Here is an 8,401-nt window from a genome sequence, read left to right as displayed (position 1 = left end):
AAAGTGAAGTCTGCTTGCTAGATGAGTGAGTGCTATGGGGCCATCTGGTGTCTATTAATTTTATAGAGACTACTCTGACAATATAAACCTCTTAACTTCTCTAGAAATGCACTGGCAAAACTTCTCTCTTTGATTCAAATAAAAATTTAGCTTACAAAATCCAGACTTGGCATGAAATAAATAATGCAAGATATGTTTAATGCTATAAGACCTTTTCATTTCATGCAAATACATTCTTGAAAACCTCCTTTTCATTATTTTCTTTTTCAAGAGCCAAGATTGAAGATCACTCCCTTACTAAAAGTTTTGAAAAATAAATTGAGATGTAAATAAGTTCAACACGTATATATTTCAGACATTTTAATAAAAAATAAAACATTAAAATATTCGAGGGGTGAGATCTGACCACAGTTCAGATCTGGCTAGCCAGCAATTCTTATTAATTGAGAAATGAACTTTCAGGTGTGTCACCTGGTAGGAATGACAGCAGTGGATGGCTTTCTACTTGGGGATGTCTAAAGCAATGCTTTTATGGCATTTTGTGTGAAGTACTTTGTTCCAGATGGAAGAAAAACCTTACAGGATGGGAGCAGCTGGCCATTTCTCCAAAGAATATAGCTAGGCAGAAAGTACTGACAGATTTGTTGTGCTAAGAGTTTTAGGAGGTAAGATTGCAGCATAGAACTTTGATGTAAAATTGGCCTTTAGTGCTGAGTAAGAAAGTACTGCACAAAGCTGAGGTCCTGCTAAACAAAGCCAAACTTTCCTGTTTCCTCAAACACCCTGTTAGGATGTTCAGTCAGGAAAAGTGGAATACATTAGAGTTTGTCAAAATACTCAGCCAGGGCACCTCATAAGAACCACATCATATGCATCTGTACAGTGAAAGCATATAATTTACCTCTTGCATTTTAAAATAAAATAATTGTTGACATTCAAGTTGAGAATCTTCCAATTTGCTGATCTTCTATATAAGCATTATTATTATTTACTTTTCTGAAGCACTACTGCTGTAACAAAAAGTGCCTTGTAGCAGAACCTATATTCCCAGAAGAACAGGAATAATTACTGTGATGTGTCATCCTGATGAACAATATGCTGCTTCATAGCTTTTTTTTTTCCTTTTTGCTGAATACACTGCTCTATAGACACCTGTGAAACAAAACTATAATAAATTGCATTTTTTGTGTATACATTGCAACGTTGACCATTGAAGTACCATGGTGTTATTTATTGCTGCATCCAAAGAGAAGAGCAGCAAAATGAGTTTATTAAAAACTCAAACTAAATATCTGTGTCTGGGTCTATAGTCCTGAAATTAAGCTTCTCTATAATACATTAGATTTGGGAGGTTCTTCTGACTACACAGTTGTATAGTCTGGATTTTAAAACACTCTTGGTTCTAGTAGGATATTTTTCTAGGTCAAATTATTTACAGATGTATCCATGAAGAAGCATTTTTGGTGATCTACATGACAATGGCCATAAGAATATCTGCTAGTTTATGGATGGGCATAATTGCTTAATGAAAAATATTTGGAAATTTCTTTGTGATTTTCTTCTTAAACCCCCATGAGTTTCCCCAAGGCTTGGGTCCTTAACTCAGTCCATTTTAATTGGTGTGTAAAAGGAACCTCATAAAATGCAGTAAAAACATGCTTGCCATTCAATTCAACAAATGAAATTCAGTAATAACAAATGAGTTTGTTAAATTGAAAGCAGCTATTTTTGTACCGGCTCTCTTGCTCATAATCCTACACCAAGAACTAGAAAATAATCCTTTGGTTTTTTTAACAATGAAAATTGCTGATGACTCAGTTATTAAGGGCTGAATGATGAAATAACAGGTAAGAAATAAGTATTTTGAAACAATTAAAAACATTAGGGGTCTGTGTGTGGCTGTGTACTGAAGCCAGGAGGGGTTCAGAAAAAGAGGATAATCATTCAGATTTCTATGAAGTTTTCTTTCTATGAAGTTTTCAGTAAGACTGTGTTACCCAGTGACAATGAAAACTAAGCTTCTCCATTTGCTACCTATCAGATGGTTCATTTTACTCTGACAAGCCTGGGTGGCCCCTGATGGAGCCCAGTGCATTCAGAGTAATAAATGTTCCCCTTGCAGAGCAGCAAGGTTGCCCCACATTCCAATGTCAGCATCTGCAAAGGTGGGGCTGACATACCTGAGCCTCTGCAGCTTGTGGAGGTCCATGTGGAGTCTGTGCAAGACAGGAAATGGGTAAAAGTTGCAGAGCTGAGGAGAGGATTTGTTCTGCTCTGCACAATGGGAAGGCTTTATTCAGTCTGCTCTGCAGAGCAGAGGTGTCTCTTTAAAGGCTTGACTTGTACTTCTGTCTCTTGCACCTTGCACAAGGCAGCCCTGCTGTGTCTCTGGGATGCACAGGTGAGACCTAAGGTGCCAAGGCTTTTGGGACAGGACCCATTTGGAGAATGAAGATGTTAGGTTATATCTATCAGGCAGCTGGAACATCTCAGTCTTCACCCCTGTTGACTGAATGAGTTAGGAAGAGACATTCATAACTTGCATCTAATACACAGTGAGGTTTTCCAAATAGATTGTGATTGATGCTCTCAATTATTTTTTGTCAAGGTCTATAGCAAACTCTGTGTTATCCATTTGTCAGCACTTGTGACAAAGCTGTTTTCTGAGCAGAGCTCTCCTCATTAGATATGAAAACTTAGTTAAATAGAGAGGACTGAGTGAATTTCATGCTGCTGTGAAGTCTGATCTTTTATTCTCCACTTCCATATAAAAGTTAAAGCCTTTAGGGTTTATTTAACTTTTATTCAGCTGGAATATCACAGTTATTGACAGGAAGAGAAGCTGCTTAGCTTAGGTTTCTTCCTGTGTAGGCTGTAGAATGCAGCAAGCCAGTCTCTTCTTTAACTGCTTGTCTTTTTCATTAAAATGCCAATATATGTCACCACTATGTATTTTTTAAAAATTAAATTATTAATTACTTAAAATTTTATACTGCACTACTGGGAAAGAGGACAACTAATAACTCCTCATCTTGAGGCATCTAGATTTCACACTCTGAATACTTTCTGCTAGAGATTGGCCTTCAGTGCCTTGCATCAAGTTTTTTCAGGAAAGATGTTTATAGTCATTTTTCTCCCAGGTGTTTTCTACAGTGGGGATTTTTAATGATGTTGCTGTCCCTATTATAAATATAAATTATTGTTGTAAATTTAATCTGTTTCCCATGCAGCATGAACCAACTCTCCCCAGCCCCTCTGCTATGGTATGCCTAAAGCAGTGATTTGCAGTGCTCCTTCCCCTTCTTGTGTAGCTGAACAGATGATAAAAAAAAAAATCCATCATGTCAACCACACCACTGATGAAGTGGACATCCACAGCAGAGTATTTTATTGCACTAACATGAAAAGTCACAGCAAGGGCTCTCAATCAAGTTGAAGTTATCTGACAGATAAGCAGTCTGAGGTATTAGCTGAAGATCAAGGCTTTTGTTAGTGGCATAGATCCTTATGTGTGTAAGCAGAACAAGTCTTTCTTGATGTTTTCTTTCAGATATTTCCAAACCAGCTACTTACACCTTCCACAGGAAGCAAAATCCTTAGGTAAGAAGACAAGGAAACCCTTTGTGGTTTTTAGCACTTTGTGTATTCTACCCACTGTTCTGCAGTGACACGGGTGGAAGCAACACCTTGTCCTTAATAATTTCTTATTTTTGCCTTGACCTGTAGAGAGCCAGTGTGATCTCCATCATCTGCCTATGATTTGCAGTCTGTCCTGATCTTGATACATTCCCTGTGTAGACAAAGACAAGCTGTGATAGTGGAAGCTGGTACTGCCCTTTCCCACAGAATTAGGAAACACACTTGTGGAATTGCCTCCCCAGAATAAACTCTTAAGTGCTGGTTGAATCCAGAAAAAATTGGAAGGAGACTGGAGGACCAAATGGATACAGTGGGTCATGGTTTACACTTCCTATTTCAGGAAAATAATTTAGCCAGCTCAATGAGGTAGCTAGGTTCCTTGTTCTGTATTGTTACTTAATGGTAAAAAGTAATGCTCTTATCAAGAATTATTCACAGACTAGAGTTCTGATCTTACTACAGATTACTCCAGTTGATCCTTCTCTCTTCATTTATGGGACAAACTCACCTCCTGAAGCAGCTAAGTGAAGCTGAGCCCTTCTGCTGTATGACACAATCTGCTGTGCATCTCTTCTGTGGCTGAGTGCAAAACTGACCTTGGATGTGTATCTATAGTCTTGACATGAACCAAAGGAAATTAATCACATGTCAGCAGATGCAACATGAGTGTACATTACACATAATATTTTCATGTATATGTGTTTTTATTTTCTACTAAATGCTCATATAAATATCAATTCTTGTCAAATCTAGACATGGTAATATAACAGCTTCACCCTTGGAAGTGTATTTCCTCCAAGGAGAGGCAGCTGAAGGATAATCCCCTTTTTACAAAGGGGAAAGGATAGAGTGATTGCTAAGATGTAAAATAATTTAGTCATGTCAAATCCCTGTTAATATTCTTGTATTCTCTTGTACTTGGTTATGTGTTAGCCAGTCTGCCAGCTAACAGCAGTATTTGAAAGCTGGACAAGGAGAGGTTAAGCTGAAAAGTTTGAATTGGGGCACACAGATAATAAAAAGCTGAAAGCTGTTTTTCTGCTTAACCTAAACTTTGAAAAAAATCCCACGTATGCACTTTCAGTTTTATGCTGTGTGTGAATGTCAAATATGCTTAGCTGGAACAGAATTTCTTGAATGTAATTATTGTAGTCCCATTTGGCTAAATATACCTATAGACATACCAGAAGTATGTAAGACTAGAAAATGCTGATATAGACTTAATAGCTTGGGCAGGCAGGGTAATTTAAGAGCTGGTACTCTTAGTCAGTTATTGTGAACTTTTTAGCCATGTAAGCTATATGTCATCTATTACCAATATGTATATTGTAAGTGGAAAAAAATTAATAAAGTGGTTTATTCAGAACTGATTATTTCAAAAAAAGGACAAAAAAATTGGGAATGAGATGTCTCAATCCTCTGACTGCTTTGAAGGATCAGAGAATTTGGAGAACCTTTTTCAGAGCAGGTAGCCTATGCAGTATTTGAGGCCAGATAAGCAAGCAGAAGAGATGGCAAGGCAAGTTCTGATGCCAGGATTGGTCCTGTCTCTCTTCTGCCCTCCTTCCCTGCCCTGCAGAGCTTTTAATCAGACTCCTAGGATAAAAAGAGCAGTTAGTACAACTGGGGGAGTTTTGCCCTGGGAGAAATGGGGTGTCCTGCTTTGGCTCCCTAGTGTGTGGATGCATTTCAGGTTACTTTTATAGGGGTTAAGTGGGATGGACTGGGATCTTTAGGAGTTTCCAGAAAGTTACATGCTGGCCACCCACAGCTTAAGCTTTTGGAGGGAAGTGTCAGGGTGTGTCATCCAGACTCAGGTGGTCACAGCTTGCCTCCCATGGCAACAGTGAAGGAGAGGAACTGGGTGGTCCTAACCTGCAGTAAACCTCAGCCCCAGATAACCTGTTGGATTTTCTGCTTCCTGCTCTGAACAGGAGCAGGTGAGGTGGGACAGGATCTCAGGTGGAGATGTAACAGTAAAGCTTAACACTGAGGTCTCTTGGACTTGGATTTGTTTTGTTATAGTGTTTATATTTCTCCCCATATAAACATTTCCTTTTAATGTTTCATCTTTTGTGCAGATGTATTTGACCCACCCTGCAGCAGCCTCATTTCTCTATGCAGGGCTGTGTCTGGTTTTGCCAGCTCAGCTCAAGGAGGGTTTAGCAGCGAGAAGGAGTTAAGTGAATAAATATATGTGTTCTTTTGCAAACATGTTTGTGCCTTTTTCTGTTCCAACCCCCCTGAGGGAGATTGTTTCCCTGTGGAGCAGCAGCCATGTGAAAGGACTGCAGCTCCTGCTGCACTTCAGCTGCAGGAGGGAAAGGTGTGTCTGATTGTGAAGATCAGCATTAGCTGGAGAAGTGGGAGAAGAGACCAGAGGAGAGAAGAGGAGGGAGGGGAAAAGAAAAGAAAAAAGCCCCAAGCCTTTGAATGGCAAGACTGCACTTCCAACATGTGGCCAGCATGTACCATGCAGGCTTCAGGAGGCAGCAGCAGCACAGGTGAGAGAGAGGCACTGGCTGGGCAGCAGCAGAAAGAAGCATCATAGCAGGATGGAGGATCCCAGGACACCAGGAAACAGGGGAGCTCTGGGGGTGCACAGGTCACAACAGAGAAACCGCTGTCACTGTGCAGCACACTCAGCCTGGAGCCCAGGCAGGGAAAATGCTTGGACTGTGCAAGGTATGTTATTTTTTCATCTCTCTTGGGTTTGGCTTGTTATGTTATAAGACAGAAGCAAGAGTTATGTGCCTGCTGTATAGCATTACTGCATTTCTGGTGTAAGAGGAACATTAGGGGGTTGGTTTTGAGTATTACTGCTTCAGGAGGATATACACAAGTTTATGTTTTTAGGGAGAATTTTTGAGTGTGGTGTTGTCTGTGGGAGAACAAGGCTGGGGGCAATCCAGCAGAGAGAAAACTCTGAGATGCAAATCCACCACTTCAGAGAAAACTGCAGAGAGAGAGGGAAACCTGTCTAACAGTGGAACAAGTGCATAAAAAATGGATGCCTGACAGGAAAACTTGTGGGACTAGGGTAGCCAGGTTTGCATCCATGTTCAAGCTTTAGGTTTGACTTTTCAGGGCAATACCTCTGTGATGCTCTGAGTGACTCTCAAGCCCCTTTCAGTCCTCTTCTCTTGGAAAAATTATTCCAAGGTATACAATTTATTTTAATTTAATTTCTATATTGCTAATAGAGGGTGCATGTGTTTTTTTTTCTCCAAAGCATTTCTAAACACTTGGGAATGGCATTAAGCTTGTGGCTGGAACTCTGTGAATTCATAGCTGTCCTCTTGTTTCCAAGCTCGATTCTATCAGGCTGTAAAGAGCCTCCTGCAGCACATCTCAGGCAACCCTTTCCCTGCCTTGATGTTGTGAGGGTCTGTTGAGAGCTGTATACTGCTTTCCTTTGCTGTTATAACACTGAAATTTTTGGTACAACTTAAAAGGTATGTAACCACTGCAAAAGTCTTTTTTTTGGGATCCTTCTGGTTCAGCTGCTGGTTTGCTGTCAGTTTAAAAAGCAGGCAGAAACAGCCTGTGCATGGATCCTGTAGTTAAACACATCTGTCTGTGCTGCTGCAGGGTTAGCCAGCATTCCCTGTATTTTGCAATGGTCCCTGGTGTTGTACTCACCTTGAAAGACATGTCTTTGAACTCTGACAACTTTTTCAAGTGGCTTTTTTTGTTTTGAGTGAAAACTTTTCAGGGAGCTTTTTCCCCCCCTTACAAAAATATCCCAATTGAAAATAAAATTTTCTGCAGATGAAACAGACATGGCTTTTCAATTCAGGAATTTCAAACTACTGCATTCACTTCTCATACATGCATTTTCAGGCTTTCATATCTAGGTACACCCATATGTATCATTGATATATGCACATTTCTATATGTGTTGCTTTAATTAGACACTTATTTTAATGTGGCTACAAGAACTGATTATAGTGAAAGCTGTTCCTAGCTGATGTGACTAATGAGATTAAACAAAGTCAAAAACTCAAGAGTGCTGAGTAGTTCTATTTATGAACTTTTTATAGCCTAGCTTAGTTTTTCAGCATCAGATTCTGTGCATAATATGCTTACAGCTGCAGCAAATGCTCTCTTACAGACAAAAATGAAAATTAAGTTGAGGGTTTTAGTATAGTCTAGGTTTTGCAAGACCAAAATGGTCTTGCAGTGGTGAATAGATAAATAAGACAGCTAAAAGTCTCTTTGAAGTGATATATCTGTGTTGGTTTTTGTGTTTTGATTTTTTTTTTCTTTAATGATCAATTCTATGTACTTGCAAATGAGTTTATAGAATGACTCTATTGGTAAAAGTGAAAATCAATGTTTACAGGAAATTATACTGGACAAAGGAGTGACTGCAAGGGTATTTAAAAAATCTGAACATAAATCTTTATGGATTTTTTCATTAATATATTGACAGTTTAAAACAGCCATAAATTTCATATCCTGTATACACAGATGTATTTTAACCCTCCCATTTTCCTGAGCCTTCATGATAAAGCAGTTAAGCACTATGGGATGATCACAGTCTTTAGTCCATGGGTATCTGTATTAAAATAAACCCAAATAACAACTAGGGAAGCTGAATAAAACCTTTTAAGTTAGCCAGGTGAAGATCCATGTTCAGTAAAATTGATGGTCTCAAATGTGCTGAATGTTTGCAATAGAAATAGAACAGTATATTAGCAACTAACTCTCTAGAAAATCCATCAATTTATGTTAAAAAAATGAGCCAAAACTTTGTATT

The sequence above is a fragment of the Oenanthe melanoleuca genome, chromosome 1A, assembly GCF_029582105.1.
Source record: "Oenanthe melanoleuca isolate GR-GAL-2019-014 chromosome 1A, OMel1.0, whole genome shotgun sequence".
Taxonomy (NCBI): Eukaryota; Metazoa; Chordata; class Aves; order Passeriformes; family Muscicapidae; genus Oenanthe; species Oenanthe melanoleuca.
This window is presented reverse-complemented; position numbering follows the sequence as displayed.